Raw genomic sequence first — 14908 nt, forward strand, 5'->3', positions numbered from 1 at the left:
CCTAGTAGGGACACTGCTTCCACAACTCCATCCTTACAGAATAACATCCAAGTCTTTGCAAAAGATGTACATACTTAATTCCAAGCATATCAGAAAACACCCAGCATGCATCTCTCAGCCTTGCTCTTTTAGGCCTCCTGAGGCTTCAGACTCTTTGGAAAAAAAAATAAATATGAATAGGAGCAAATTAGGGGAAAAAGTCTTTGGGGGAAAAAACCCCAACCAACCAACCAAAACCAAAAAAACCCAAAAACAAACATAAACCAAAAACCAACCAAACAAACAAAAAAAAAACCAAACCCAAACCGAACATGAAAAGTGACCAGAAGAAAGAATAGAAACCCAGAAGGTAAGGACAGAGAAAGCAGAAAGTAGAGAAAAGAGCATTAACTTCAGAATCACTGTGAGAGTGCTGTTGAATTACTGCTGTAACACTATTCAGCTCTCAAGTTCAAATGTAAAAAAAAAATTCCCCCAAATTCTGCAGAGTTAAGCAGTTATGAAAAAATGTTGAGTTTGTAAGATTTCTTCCCGTGACAGCGTTAAGCAGGTCAGATTATTTACCAAAGGGAAGTTCAAAAGACTCAGGCACTCAATCTATAAATAGCTAGTACAGGAAAATGATACTTGATGGTAGGAGATAGTTCTTACACGTTTTCAGCAACAGCACACACAATCCAACAGATGTGACCTGTAGCTAGCAACCAAGTTTAAAAAAAATATATATATGGGTAAAGCAAATGAACTTACGTAACTGTAGGCTTCTCGAGACCTTGTTATAAATGTAGAAATACCACACAGCTCCCCTTTAACCTCTGCCACAATCATGTGGCCACTACTTCTCCAGAAACAGCCTCTAATGGCCTTAAGAATCTATCCAGCTGAGCTTTAAAAAGACACTGATTCCCAACATTAAAAGTTCAGCCTCAACTGGGTTTGATGATACCTAATTACAGATGAAAAATAAAGCCCTTCACCACAAAAATTATCAGATGAAATTCTATAGCTATGTCAGACAAGATCAGGAGATGACAACAATGGTAACATGTAATTGCAAAACATTTAAAAATATCAAAAAGTATATTGAGTATCCTGAAAATATATTAGGAAAGAATGGAAAGTAAATCCTTGGAGAGGTACAAATACCTATGCTGTTTAAATTACTTGGAAACTGGCATTTGCACCTGGACTAAGGTTGTCAAGTTCCTACAGAAAACAGATAAACAGTATAATTCAGTCATTTGGTAACCAAAAAAAAAAACCAAAAAAACAACCAGAAGAAGTAGAGAGTATCAAGCTACAGAGAAAGCAACTCTTCCTCAGAAGGCACTTTAGACTATTTTACAGCATTTTACAGATTTAGACTATTATACAGCAAGCAGAGGCATTCATTTTATCATTTTATGGCAAACCTGGCTCTCCTTTTTGGAAAAAGTAGTAACAAGGTTAAACTTCCCTCAAATAAAAATAATTAATTACTAAATCCCATAGCTGACAGGCATCCTTTGCACCACCCACTCAAAGATTTGATACCCTGAGAACACCTAAGCACCCTCACCTTGAAATCTTTTAAGGATTTAACCTCACACAATCATCAAAGCAGTAAGCCAGCAGTCTTTCCACTTGAAATGTGGGGGATTGCAGCAGGTAACAGTCTGGACACAGTGACAATTTCCAGGTGTTTTTTGCTGTCAGCTTCTTACAGCACATCTTTTGCCATACTGCTGCATACTGGAAAGACCAGGCAATGGACACAACTGGGTCTATTGCTACCACATGCTCGTCTCATGCCCTGGATACCACGGCAAGGGAAAGATGTGGATTAAGCAGGCAATGCCACAGAGCGGGAACCTCCGATATCACACATGGAGCCACAGCAGCCAACCTCACCACCCAGGGCACTCCAGCTGGTAAGATGAGCAACAGAGCATCTCACTTACGCAACAGCTCAGCTGTTCATGGACAGTGATTTCCTTTTATCATTAATCTGCAATTAAAAAAAAGTATGAAAGAGACAATGATGTAAAACAAAGCACTTTCTTCTTCCTAGGCTGTCCCCACAGCAGAGCCAGCAGCACAATATTCTCCTGAGGTCCTATCCTCTTCAGAGCAGCCCATCTACTGCTGCTTTCTCTTCTGACAGACCCTCTCCCTCCCTGCCCCAAACACAGATACCCCCACCTCTGGCCACGCTTGGCCAGGCAGGCAGGAAGAGCTACCTGGGCAAAGACTGGAGCCAGGGTGGGAAGAGTCAGAGAAGGAGCAGCACTGGCTAAGCTCCTGCTGAAATTAACGAAAAGGAACAGGGTGCACAGGGAAATAGAAGAGTGCAAGTGCTCTTCCAGGAACAAAACATAAAACAAAGTCACCATTCAGATGGAAAAGAGAGGGCTGAGCACTGAAATTGTCACAAACTTTATTTTTACAAACTGTACAAGCCAGACCACAGGAAGTCATTCACTTCACATTGTTGGACACCAGTATCTTAAATACACATCTCAAAAAACAAAATTAAGAATTCCAAGCCTGTATTTTCAGTCATTTAACCAACAAGCTCCAATAAAACTTGGAAGTTTAAAATAAGCATGAATCCATTCAAAATGCAGGTAGTTACATACACTTCAAACAGCCTGAAACAGTTAAGAAAAAACATATCCCGTGGCCACCATAAATGCAGGACAAGTTCCCATTGTTCGAGAGGAGAAGTCGGGGGGCCCAGTCACAAAAGGCTGGATCAGCAGTTCTGGGCTGCAGCTGGCAGCCAGGGGCTGCACACCTCGCTTTGAGCTGGGATCAGCAAAGCCTGACCCACTCAAGCACAGTTTCTCTTTCTCCTCTGCAGCAGAAGTCACCACGGTATGTTCAGCAACATGCTAGTGCAATTGCCCAAGTGGGGCAAGAAGAGATGCTGCAGCACACCCTGCCTCCCAGTGCACAGAACGGGCCACAGGCGCACTCAGTAAAACAAACGCTTGAAACCAGCATACACCCAACACCAACAAAACATATGCAAATATTAGTGTGAGAATACAGCCCAAGAAAGCAGAGGTGTTTTGGGACGTTCAGGGACTGTGTTTGGTAAGACTGTGCTCTAAGTAACCCCAAAAGATCTCAAATGTGAAATTTGTAAGTTGAAAAAATTACTTCATATCCAAAAAAACGGAGAAGGATAATGCCAAAGAGTGAGATAATTAAGGTGGAGTTTAAATGACTAACAAAAACCTGCTGGGTTACAGACATTTCAGAATATTTTATGACTTTGCAGATGAGAATGCCATTTCATTTGACTGAAAACAGGTGTCAGAAAGGATGCTCTGTATCTTTTTGCAGCACTGGACACATTTCTTAATTTTGCTTTTAAATAGATGCATTTGATCTCCAAGTGCTTGTACATGTTCCCAAGCCCAAAATAAGACAAAGAGGAAGTATGTCTGCACTTTAAATAGTACTTCCTTTGACACTGCCTCTCTTCTTTCCTAAGCCTGCAAAAGCACCTTTGAATCAAATTAAAACAGAATCTCAAGGCTGGCACATACACTGAAGATTACAATTGCTGTGCAATCCATTAATTGAAACAATTATCCAAATGAGTTGTTTTGTTTCTTTAAAATAGGCATAAACACATAAATAAAGCAAGCAACGCTTACCCTACTTTACAGGACAGAATACCTTTATGAAAATCAGGAAAATTCTATTCAGAACAGTTAAAGAGGGAAAAGAGGAGCATATCCTTCAAAAAGGAAGAACAAAGGCATTCCACAGTCCATGTGTAGGACAGAAACTAAAACAGAGATTAATTTTACAAGATGACTGAATGGCCTGCTGAACCAGGGTCTGTGGGACCAATCTCAGTGAACTCCATGGGAGCGAACGACAACATTCCCACAGGAATAGGCTTGGTCTGCACAGCAGCAGAAGTCAAGTTTTATCCCTATAGCTACACATTTTCAGATTTCTTCTGTCGCATTACGCCATTCTTCTAAGTTACTGGCTTGCAGAAAATCAATTAAATCCTTTTTCTATGGAGAAAATTTGATCCAATATTCTATGTAATGTTCCTACTCAAGTTAAACTGTGAGACTCTGATCACAAAAGGCCCTGTGAAGGGAAGAGCTAACAAAAGGAACAGATTTTCTCTTCCAAGAACAGCACAGTGATTACTGTAATATTACTTTTCTTTCAAACCTCCAAGATTGGTCTCAAAAATTCCCTTTTAGTTCCATTTTAATTAAACTTCAAAAGCGTCAGCTGTTCAACAGCATACCTATTAATCCAGACCAAGCAGAAAACATTTTAACAGACTGATAACTAAAGTGCTTCAGAGAACAGCAATGTGCTGGATCTTCACTGGCTGATTGCTCTTTTTCCCTGTGCTCTGGACAGCACAATCTGTCTTTTTGCCAAGGGAACCAGCCTAAGATGTTCCTTTTGGGACTGGAGCTCCTCTTCGTTCCTAAGCAACAGATTTGCATAAGCTGAAGGAGCAAAGAAAAATGCTTTTCACATCATTTAGTGGCCTGCCTGATTAAAGTAAAAGACAGAAGATAGCAAACAGCAGCTGACAGTTCTGTGTGTCACAGATTTGACATACTGTTAAGCTTTCAAAAATACATCTGTGATTGGAATAAAAAAAAGGCTCAATAGGTGCAAAAGAGAAAACAAAAATTCTGGCATTGAATTATCCCATCCCAGCACCATAGCAATTCCCAGAACACCCACATAATGTAAACAATTAATTTAGTATTAGACATCTACAGGGCAGTGTGGCTCACATTAACTGCTTTGCCCTGCCACTGTAGGGGCGCAGAGGGGGAAGCAGGCTTCCAGGCACAGCCACAGGTTTGAGGGAAAATGTAAGGCTAAAGCACAGAGGTTTTATGTTTGGTGGGGTTTTTTGAAAACCTCAACTGTCCAAACTAAAAGCTCCTTGTGTTCAGTCGTGTATGTTTCTTTCATGCAACCTTCTTCATTAAGGTAGCCTACATTGCTATCTGTCCAGCTTCTGTTCCCTGCAGGGAAACATCATGACAAGCAGTCCCGGTCTCTTTACACAATACTTAAACTATGACTGTGCAAACAAGGTTCAAGCGCTCAGTGATACACCACTCTTACCGCCTCGAAAACCAAATTCTGTGTGATACTGAGCACTTCGGCAAGCAACGGCAGCACCATCAGTGCAACCTGAAAGCCACACTTCCATGAGTCAGTACTGTTCCTCCCTCCCTCCCACAAGATAATTAAGGTCAGGAGGACACCGCTGCTAAGGATGCTGTCATTTAGCTGAAATGGCTTGCTGACACACTGACCACCAGCACTCAGATGATGATCAGTCATGCTTGTCAAGTAACTATAGGCTTTCTCTTCCAATGTCCTGGATGAATTCAAGCACATTTCCAATGACAGGAAGGCCTGACACTCAGTATCACCAGGTTATAAATGGGAATTCTCAGGCTCTTTGGACAAAGCCTACACCAAGCCTGGTGAGCCACGGTAGGACAGAATTGCCTTTCTTGGTGCCTGCCACCAGCTGCAGGTCTACTAGCTACTCCCTTTTAAAGCATCAGTAAAAAAACTCGCACAATTAGAGGACATCATGCAACCCTAGCACTCCCATATCACAGCACAAGGCTGGAGTCACCATGTTCTTGCTAGCATGTCAGCACAAGAGCAGATTTATTTTTTCCTGCTCTGTTAGCAGCCAGCAGTAGCACATAGATGAGTACATACAAATTCTACAGCAGCAGCACCTGCAGCAGACAGCAAGTCATCACCAGGTATTCCAACAGAAAGCCTGGCTAGTACTACGCATCTGCAGCATCCTTCCGTATCTTGAAGCTCTGGAGGAGGGATGCAACTTGCTAATGATAAAATACAGGGTCAAATGCTATCCCCATGCAGGAATCTCAAGTGCAGTGTGATGCACACACTTCAGAAATGGGAAACTGGTTCTCCTCATCCCCACTCATTTTATTTGAGAATCCAGTGCAATGATATGGGAGAAGCTTAACCCTGTAAAGTTTGCTCCAAAGTCATCCCACACATGCGAACAAGGAGAGAGGGCCTGTCGCTGCAGCTTGGTCTGCAGCACGCAACTCCCTCTGCAATGGCACTTGCACTACAGGAATTCACAGAGGGCTTTGGTTTGGTTTATCTGTGTACATAAGCCAATATAAACTAAAAAAATCGCTGTTGGTGGGGCTAGATGGCTGATGGGGTTTGTGCTGATTTACTGATTAATCCTTAGAGAGCTGAGTTAGTTCTGAGTGAACATGGAAAAAAAAATCATTAATCCTAAACTTACGTACAGATTAAAAACCCTTCTGCAATACTTGGTCTCTCTTCAGGCTAGACTGGAAGATTTAACTGTTGTCTCATTCTAGGTTAGGTGTGCCGAGATCCATTTTGCCACACTTACTTTAACTTACTTTTAACTTTAACACTCCCTGACATTACATCTTTGAGTTGCACCAACTGCAACTTACATTTTGCTTGTCCTTCAACTTCCAGTTCTCTTATTGCTTCTTGACTAACTTCCTCTCCTTCTCTTTTTCATATTCTTTTCCTCTCACTGAGTTCACTCCTCCCCTCCCCTTTCGTTTAATCTTGTTTTTCTGCTTTGGCCATTTTACTGTGACACTGCTGTTAACTCCTGCAGCTGTCCTCAGCGCACATTTCTTCCATACTTCTGTTTCTGATTCTTACTGGTGCTGCAAGGGTGTGTAAGGAAGCAATGCTGCACAGCATTGCTTTGGGCAAGACTAAAGTTTAGCACAGAAGCTAAGCACTGAAGCACAGAGCTTATGGCACGTTCAGCAGCTGTGAAAAGCTCTCTCGTTTCTTAGCAAAGATAATACTGCCAGCGTAAGGATTCTGCAAAGAACAAGGAAGAAAGCAGCAAGAGCAATAACCACCCCAGAAAGCACAGGAGAAAGCACGTGCACACGGAGTTAGCCTGGCATTGCTCAGACACAGCACCCTTCATCCTGCAGAAAGAGCACCATCACAAATTGCTCATGCTCATACCTATTCAACATGGGTTTGGTTGGTTGTCCTTTATATTTGGTGTGGAGGAACTGCTGTTACTTTAATCAAAAAAGGGCACACCTGTGTGCACACACTGAAAGGAGCAGTGGACAGTGGGCTGAACAACAGTCTGTCACATACAGGCGAGGGGGATGAGCCACAAAGATGGAAAGACAGGAGTCTGGAATCTTCAGATTTCCATCTAAGCAACAACACAACCCCTCAGCCTTACGCAAACTGTTCATTTAAGCACGTGAGTTCTGGAACTGTACTTTGATTTCACAAAACTGGGGAGAAATAAAGAACAAAACATGGTTTTCTCAAGGGAGGGGAGGACAGCACTCTCTTCCTGAGCCGAGTTCCAGACATGGTTGCTCCAGGACCAGCCTTACCACTTCCCAGCGGAGCCTGCTGGGCAGTAGCCCCTTCCTCCATGGAGGCCACCTGCCACAGCACCACTGGGGGCAACTGCCCACCTAGGGGCAGCCCCCCAAATCTCCCTTCCATAGCGTTTGTGTTATGCATCCGGCTCCGTCTTACAGCATATGCCCCCCAATCACGACAGGCATTAATTATACCCAGTGGGAAGTTTAAAAAGCCAAGGAAGGCTTCAATAAAACTTACTCTTTAAAACAAAGGCTGTGTGCTATCATTCCCACTCCTTCCCTCTACCTGTAAATACTTAGTGAATCAACAATATAACTCTCTCAACTTTCATTTAACAAAAAAAAATAATTACACCACTTTATCTGAAAAATAGGTTGGAAGATATGTTAGGCAAATTTGTACTATTTGTGCTTAAAAGTAGCTTTTCATTTAATATCCAACATAAGAATAATGTGCAATTTTGCAAAAATTATGGTATTTAACTAGAACAGGCTTCAAAAACTGTTAAGAAAAAAAAAATGTACCACTGTGATCACTATGGGAAAGAGGGGGAGAATTAAACAAGAAGCAAGTTATAATTTAATAGTTCTCTTTAAAAATTAAGGAAATACTGCAGGACAGGGTGGAGGAGAAAACAGAAATAAGCAAATAGCTTTTAATTTCTTAAGCTTTCTTCTTCCTCTAAAAAAGCTCATCATCTGTAACATTTTATACTTTCACTTTTATACAATGCATGAAAATATGCAGTTTCAGTGAAAATTCATCAAAAGCTTTACTTCTGATACCACCTAATAAGCATCCACATCTGTTTTACCTTAAAGTTTACCTGAACTTTAAACTCAGAATGTATAATTCAGTGTACTCTCCTTATCGATTTAATATATGTCAGTGAGCCCACTTAAAATAATTAGAGCTATACTGAAAGACTATAAATCAAGTTCAGGTCTACAACATTTTTATTTCCTGCCAACAAAGTGTCCATGTCCCTATGAGAATTAAAGTATTTTAAAGTGACATACAGCACTACAATATTTTTACCTAAACCCTGGAAACAAATATACCTGTAGTGCATAAATTAAGCGCCTCCAAAAGTTCCTTGTACCATTTACACAGCTGGAATCACACTACTCAGCACATCAACTCTTGAAACTCATGTCCAAACATAATACCACAGTACTGATTTTGAAATCTGAGTATTTGTTTCTAAAACCAAAATGACCATTTATTTTTTTCTTTGACTTCATATTTTATTCATTCATAAGAACATTACTGATGCTCAACCTGCTAATCATTTGTAGAGAATGTCTTACTAGATAAGCATAAGTCTAGATCCTGCCTGAAGTCTTAAGATGCCTTTCAGTGGAGGGAGAGGAATGGGAATGGCATTTTTTGCTCCAAATGAGTAATTCTTGGCTTTAAAAAGTTGCTTGATCATTCTATTACCTCCTGGCCAATATTGCTGAAAAGCAGACCAGCAGAAACCAGCCCTGTGAGAGGCTTGCTGGGACACATCCCATTAAACTGAGAAAATCTCCCACATCTGGTCCAAGCATGGAGAAAACATGCAATTTCGCGCTCACAAACCAGGTGGAAAGGAGGGCACCACAGCCTGCTGCCCTGGCGTTTACCTCTAATGAAAGCAAGAACAGAAGCATCAGTTCCTCGCGTGTTACCCGATAACTGGAAATAAGAAAAGCTTTATTAAAGTCCACAGGTAGAGCCTCCCTCCCCTCTTGCGGAGGACATTCGCTTTAAGCTGTGCCTATGCTAGGGCACAGTCCTGGCAATGCACACACAGAACCACAGAGCAACCACACAACTGAAGGACCACCATGTCCACCTTTACTTCTCTCTGGTTATCAAGAAGAGTTTAACGGGGACCTCACAGCATGACTTGGAGGGTTGCAAATCCACACCTGGCAGACCACAGCTGGGTAAATGCCACACAGGGAGTGCCCAGCAAGCAGCTCATTCAGGTACCATGGGAGCCCTCCCTGAGCTCAGTGCCTCACCAGGCCGTGAGACCAATGCCCCACTGGGGTCCCTGCCAGCAGAAGCAGAGGTCTGGCACAATGGAACAACCACAGAAAATGTGGGGAAGGGATACAGCAGCAGGGCACAAGCACTGCTCCTAGCTATCCCCAGAAGCAGGAACCACCACCTCCCAGCCAGGAAAGCTTGGAGAGCTGGGCTCCTTGCCCAGTACCCCCAGCCAGATCTGCTCGCAACTCTGCTGCCCACAATCTGAAATCATCTCTCCCACAACGGTCTTTCTGTAGAAAGGCTACACAGCTATAAATCCATTTGCTGTCCTGCTGACCGTCAGCCTGAGGGGAACAGGATTTCTACTGAGGTGGCAAATGCCTGACAATCATGTGTCACAGCCACCTTCACCGCGACCCTGCTTTTTCCAGTTAGAAGTCTGAGACGGCCACTTTTCACAAAAAACACTGAACTGTTTGAAGATGGGATTTTCTCTACAACGCACACGTTTATGAATGCACATATACTTACAGACATAACAGAGAGCAAACAGTACATGCTGACACAGAGAAAATCTCTTAAGTTCTATGAAGAAAATGAGCTTCAGAGGTTTTTGCCAGCATGTTTACAAGAGATAAGGAGCTACCCAAAATATGAGTTACAGCATTTCTAGTGCCAAGATACAGAAATATTATCTGTTATTTTGCACCCTCTGCCTTCCTGTAGCAAGTCTCATCAATGCATCATACCTATATTTTACCACTGGAAAGGGAGGTGATGTGGATTAAAGGCACTATACTTACACCATGCAAATCAGTACACACTCTCAGTTATGAGTATTACACAGCAAAGCATATGCTTGACCCCCACAAACATCAGCTTCTAAGGGCATACGTATAGTAAAGAAGCATCCTAAACCAATGTCAATAGCTTAAAATACCACTAAGTTCTCAGGTTTTGTAGGTATATAACCCTATTTCACAAGGTTGAAACATCCTCCTTTCACTTTACTGTGTCAGTTTCACACACATGCGCACAAAAAAAAGGACAAGCACAGGTGGCTTTCACATGTTATATACTCAAATAATAATGTAGCCATACTAACAAAATGCCTTGCAAGAATAAGGTCTGTCAGAAGCCACTTGTAACAAGGTATATGTTCTAAATATCAATATTTTCCAGATCTCTTAAATTTACTGTTCCCTCTCTGTGTGATCTGAAAGCGTGTCCAAATGGAAGCTCAGGATTGTTGAAACGAATCACTTTCCTACCATCTGAACCACTTCACTGGCCATTCACGCCTGGGTTGTGTCAAGCTCCTGCAGCATCCCTAGGTAAACAAGCACTTAATTTGGTTCAAGAATAATTGCTCATGAAGTTGGGGCTTGCCATAGTAACTACAGCTATTTAAAATATATATAAAAAACAAAAATTCAGAAATGCACACTGTCACTGTTTCAAGAGAAGCAAAGTCAATCATATGGCTGAGTTCCAATTCACTATGGTATAACACACTGCCCGACATTAAAGTTTACTTTACTTGTTGGTACAGCAAAGGAATCACACGAAGAACTTGCCCTGAGAATGCAAAGGAACGCCTGTAGGATGAAACTGTCTTGTTGTGTGCATAAATACGTGTGGAAATCATGGTAAAATCAATTTGCTCTTGTATAGCATTGCGAGCAATTTAGCAGCTTTTGGGCCAAAGGATGAATAAAACTCAATCCAAGAAAAGAAGTTTTGTGGAGATTTTTTGTTCCAACTTTGCAGCTCAAATCCAACCGCCCTGAAGCTTCTACCTCAGCCTGAATATCTTGGATATCTTTGAGAAATGAAACAAAAAATAAAAATCATATGATTCTGGGAAGAGAGTTATGACAAGATTGTGAAACCTACCCTCGGGAACGAGCCACCTTCCAAGACATCTCTCTTGCAGCATGAATAAACAAAGCACTAAGCAAAACTTAAGGAAAGTATCAAACAAACCTCTAACATAAAACATCAAACACATAGCTGGAACAGATATCTGTTAGCTACTTAACTACACTTTGAAGTCGTGTAATGGGTCAAGAGAATTCACGGGTTCAAGCCCAGGGGCTCATTTCCACCTAAGGCAAACTGAAGAAACAAGGACCTTTTTAATGAACACTTTGGATAATACAGGTATATCACTAAAGGACCACAGCTTTTGAAAGTCACACATTCAGAAGTTAAAAACTGAGAAGTCTGGATTGTCGGTGGAACATCCCCTTTCTTATAACAGAGATCATTTTTTTTAAACACCTATTCATATATTCATATAAACAGTAATTCAGCTCCACTTAGACTAAAATATTGTGATATTTATTAAGTTATAAGTTTTAAGTTAACACGCCAAAACACATTTCAAACACCACTCTGCTCTCCTTTATCATGACCCTCAATGGGAACTGACCAAACCCAAGGTCTGTAAACAAAACACACAAAGTCTTAGTCATCTTCAGCAGGGCAGTTTGGGGGGGGGGGGGGGGGTGGGGTGTTACTTCTCAAGATTCCAAGATCCTTCTTCTCTAAAAAAATAAATAAACGAGGCGTAGCAATCTAAAACCCACAGAGTACAACAGAGATATTTCACCAAACACATAACCCTTTTAAATAACTAAACAAATAAAAAAGAAATCTAAGCTACTGCAGAGGAATACTACTGCACGTTTCTTAGAGGGCAAAGCCAGCAAGCTTTAACGACACTGGGACTCAGCCTTCCTGCTGTACCCCAGTGCTATACAGGCTGTTTCTGAATCCCTCCTCCTCCCTTCTGGCAGCTACAGAGACAACTGGCTGCCTACACCAGCTCGACTTCACAGACCAGTTGTCAGGGAATGCTTAAAGAGCCTTTTACATTAGACCAGGAAAAAACATGTTTGCAAATGCAAAAAAGAGTTTTTAGAAGGTAAAAAACCCCAGGACTTAAAGCCAAGAACCAGAACACTTAAATAAGGACTAGGGATGCAATTTCTAGCATATAGCTCAGAGACACTCAGTCTGAGCATAAAACAGTTCGTTTAAGTGCAATTAATACAAATGTAATCCAAAGATCACAGAACTGCATTACAGCATTATTAGAAGTTCCACTTTGAAAAACACGCTAACCAGCACCACTGCAGGTGTACGTGTTCAGTGAGTTTATTATAATAAAGTTATGGCAAATAAGTAACTGGAACGCAATAAGGACTGGAGTTGCTCATTAGCCTAGGCTTTCCATTTCCCACAGTTTACAGCAAAGCATGGTATGACCTTCTAATTAAGGAGAAATTCCTCCAGACAGCTTTCCTCCCCCTCCAGTACATGCTCTCCAGCCACCACTCCAGGCAGACTGGCTACATCCCACAAAAACAACTTCTTCCTAACAGCCTCCCTGGCGCAACCAACTATTTACATGTGTAAGTGCTACTCAAACCTGTCATCAAAAGGCACAGGAATAAAAATCAAGGCAATGAGAGCCTACTGCAAGGCAGAGCCGATTAGCAAGAGCTGCTGATGAACTGCACGCACGGAGTGCGATGAACTACACACACACATCACACACATCAGATGAAGTGCGTGCGTGTTTTCATCTCCTTGCTCGGAAGGACAGGCAGTGGAGGGATGGGGCACCAGACCATCCATCCGGGGAGTTCGGCGCTTATGTTGCTGCTCTCGCTACAGCAGAGTTATTTTCACTGGATACAATTCAGCTTCCTGAAGAGGAAGCCGCTTCATGTCCTTACACGGACGCCAGACCACCGCCTTCATCGGAAGGGCAGGACAAGCTTGCACAGGGCTTTTTATTTTTATTTTTTACCCACCTAACCCGCTCCCGGCGAGCCTAGGAAGCGGAGCTCCGACCACCCCCGTGTGACAGACACAGGGGCTACGCACAAGAGAACGCGTCGCCCCCACGCCCAGGCGCGGCCAACACCGGCTTGTAGGTGACTGCCCCCGGGGCCTCACCCGCTGGCGGGGCATGGCCACCTGCCCCCCCGCCCCCCGGCCCGCCGCGGCTCTGAGGCGACGCCCGGCACCCCGGGGCCCGGCTCCGCCCGAGCACCGGGAACCCCGCGGCGCCACCGGCCCCGCCAAGCCGGCAGCCCCGGGGAGGCCCCGCGGCGGGGCGGGCCCAGCCCGCTGCCAGGGGTCAGCCCTCGGGAGCGCCAGAAACAGACCGGGGGGTACATACATCGATCGGAAATAAGCGCCCGGGGCTCACGGCCGCCCGCCAGCGGGGCGCGGAGCTGCCCGGCGCCTCAGATAAAGCGCCGGTACGCGGGGGAGGGGGGCGAAGCCGCCCCCGACGCGGCGGATCCGCCGCCGGAACGGCCGCACCCCGCGGGCAGGCCGCTCCGGGCCCGAGGAAGCGCTGCTCACCCGCTCGCCGCCGGCTCCCGGGAACGGCGCTGCCCGGCCCGTCTGTCCGCCCGCCCGGAGGCTCCGCAGGGCCGGGCCCGGCCCGTCCGCCGCCGCCAAGGGTCGCGTCGGCCCGGCGGCTCCGCTCCTGGGCCGCGCCTGGCGGCGAGTTTCCTGTCTGAGTCACTTCAACCGGGAGCTGCGCAGGGAAACACCCTTCCTGCCGCTCCAGCTCCTCCTCCTCCCGCCTCATCCCAAACCTGCCGCCCCTTCCCCCCCGCCGCCGGCGGCTCCGGCTCCTCCTCCTCCCGGGGCGCCGGCAGCCGTCCCGGGGCTACCGCAGGCGGCAGAGCGGCGTGCCCGGCTCCGCGGCCTCAGCCGCCTCCTGAACGAAAGCCCTTTGCTGGGCCATACGCACAGGGAAATCTCTCCCTATATACGATGACAACTACATGGAAGAGGACGGCACCCCCCTCGTACATGTATACAAAGCAGAGAAAGTCCCACTCGGCGCCCGGGTGCCCCCAGCACCACCGTGAGAGCCCCCCGTAGGGAACACCGGCCGTAACAGGTCACTCGCTTATTCCCACTCCCCCGCTTCGGCGGGGTGGCGAGGGAAGGAGCCCGGCCGCAGGGACGCAGCACCCAGCCTTACCGGGGCACCGAGGGGCAGCCCCTGGGAAACACTGCCCCGTGCCCTCTAGAGGGCGCCCCTGCCTGCTTTTTCCCCACCCCATACGCCGCTGTTCAACGGGAACTAAACAGAGCAAACAAGAGCTGTTTTCCACTGCCTTCGACAACCTCCCGCCTTTATTTTTTCCGTAAAGCCCAAGAAACACGTATCTAACCGCTCATTTTAAACCTTGCTTACCTTTTTCCATCTAATGTTCTCCCATTTCAAGTTCTGTTTTTATTTCTTCATCTAATGAACTTGATGCTGCACCACAACAGCAAACTGCCCACTCTTTTTCACTGAAGTTTGTCAAGATTGTTCTTTCCATCCATTATTTTATGGCAGAATTCAAAAACCTTCTTACGCAGGGGTTACGCTACATTGAGAGCATGGAAACTTCCTAAAATTTTTTTTAAAGCCTATCTGCTTGCATTTGACTGCTCCAAGTTGCAGCCAACATTTTATCTACTCTTGAAAATC

At 44.7% G+C, this 14908-nt stretch overlaps 1 protein-coding gene across 1 annotated transcript in view; it reads right to left on the reverse strand.

Annotated features, from left to right (window-relative positions):
* The window catches only part of CYFIP1 (cytoplasmic FMR1 interacting protein 1), a 76138-nt gene extending 62169 nt beyond the window's left edge, over positions 1–13969 (reverse strand). Inside the window, exon 1 of the mRNA XM_055703420.1 lies at positions 13777–13969. The gene's annotated coding sequence lies outside the window, so the exon portion shown is untranslated. The remainder of the gene's footprint in view (positions 1–13776) is intronic.
* Positions 13970–14908: the final 939 nt, after the last annotated feature.

This window comes from Falco cherrug, chromosome 2 (genome assembly GCF_023634085.1).
Source record: "Falco cherrug isolate bFalChe1 chromosome 2, bFalChe1.pri, whole genome shotgun sequence".
NCBI lineage: Eukaryota > Metazoa > Chordata > Aves > Falconiformes > Falconidae > Falco > Falco cherrug.